Source organism: Chiloscyllium plagiosum, chromosome 3 (genome assembly GCF_004010195.1).
Source record: "Chiloscyllium plagiosum isolate BGI_BamShark_2017 chromosome 3, ASM401019v2, whole genome shotgun sequence".
Classification (NCBI taxonomy): domain Eukaryota; kingdom Metazoa; phylum Chordata; class Chondrichthyes; order Orectolobiformes; family Hemiscylliidae; genus Chiloscyllium; species Chiloscyllium plagiosum.
Genome location: NC_057712.1, coordinates 60,363,552 through 60,365,523, shown reverse-complemented (window position 1 = coordinate 60,365,523; position 1,972 = coordinate 60,363,552).

The following is a 1,972-nucleotide window of genomic DNA, read 5'->3' as shown; positions in this document are numbered from 1 at the left end:
CTTTATCAAAGGCTTTCTGAAAGTCCAGGTACACTACCTCTACTGGATTTCCCTCGTCCAACTTCCTAGTTACATCCTCAAAAAATTCAAGAGGATTAGTCAAGCATGATTTCCCCTTTATAAATCCATGCTGACTCTGTCCTATCCTGTTACTACTATCCAGATGTGCAGTAATTTCTTCCTTTATAATAGACTCCAGCATCTTTCCCACCACTGAGGTCAGACTAACTGGTCTATAATTTCCTGCTTTCTCTCTCCCACCTTTCTTAAAAAGTGGTATAACATTAGCCACCCTCCAATCCTCAGGAACCAACCCCGAATCTATCGAACTCTGGAAAATAACCGCCACCGCATCCACGATTTCCCGAGCCACCCCCGGGCCACACCCTAGGATGTAGACCATCAGGCCCTGGAGACTTATCAACCTTCAGACCTAACAGTTTCTCCAATACCAAATCCTGGCAAATATAAATTCCCTTAAGTGCAGGTCCTTCAGCCACTGTTACCTCAGGGAAATAGCTTGTGTCTTCCCCAGTGAACACAGATCTGAAGTACCCATTTAATTCTTCTGCCATTTCTTTGTTCCCCGTAATATATTCCCCTGCTTCTGTCTGCAAGGGCCCAATTTTAGTCCTAAACATTTTTTTGCCTTGCACATACTTAAAAAAGCTTTTACTAACCTCCTTTATATTTTTGGCCAGTTTAACTTCGTACCTAATTTTTTTCTCTGCGTATTTCCTTAGTAATCCTCTGTTGCTCTTTAAAAGCTTCCTAGTCCTCCGTTTTCCCACCTGTCTTTGCTATGTTATACTTTTTCTCTTTTAACTTTATATGTTTCTTAACTTCCCTCGTCAGCCACGGCCGCCCAAGCCTCCTCCTGGGATCTTTCTTCCTTTTAGGAATGAACTGATCCTGCATCTTCTGCAGTATACACAGAAATATCCGCCATTGTTCCTCCACTGTCATTCCTGCTAATGTATTGCACCATTGAACTTTGGCTAACTCCTCCCTCATAGCTCCATAGTTCCCTTTATTCAACAGAAGTACTGTCACTTCCGACTGTACCCTCTCCCTCTCAAATTGCAGATTGAAGCTTAATGTATTATGGTCTTCTTGTCTTCTTCCTGATTAAACTTTCAGTCATAATGATCTGTTCTTTGTATTTGGACCAGTCATCTGACCTGTCACTCAACTTTGCACAATTATATGCTTTTTCCTTAAGTTTGACGCTTTACTTAAATTCTTTAAATTAAACAGAGACAGGAATTTTGGAATTTTCTTTTATACTAGAAATGTACTCACTCAGAGTATTCTCGAATATCCTTTTAAATGTCTGCTACTGCTTCGACAGGATTCTGGGTAATCTAAGATAGAGGACGGGAAAAATTTCTGGCTGTAAGAGCTGCTCCTTTTTTGAGGTATTTTAGGTGCTGGAGGTGATTTCCTCGAATGCCAGGAGCAGCGATTACCATTTTATATGCTGTTGCATTGTTTTGGAACTTTGGAAAAAGAGAGAGAGAGATCGAGTGGTTCGGTTGGAGAGACAGATACAAGCGATGAGGAATTTGCAACAGCAACAGTATGTGATGGATGGCAGTTATAGGACGGGGGGGTAAGTCTCAGATACAGTCACACAGATGGGTTAACTCCAGGGAGGGTGAGAGAGGTCAGCACCTAGGGCAGGAGGCTTTTTTGGATATACCCATTTCAAACAGGTATGCTGTTTTGGAAAATGTAGGGGGTGATGGATTCTCAGGGGAACGTAGCATGAACAGCCAAGTTTCTGGTATTGAGACTGGCTCTAATGCAACGAGGGGTACGTCGGGTTCCAAGAGATCAATTGTGTTAGGGAATTCTCTAGTTCGAGGTACAGACAGATGTTTCTGTGGTCAGCAGCAAAAAAGCAGAATGTTGTGTTGCTTCCCTGGTGCCAAGATCAAGGATGTCTCAGAGAGGGTGCAGAATGTTCTCA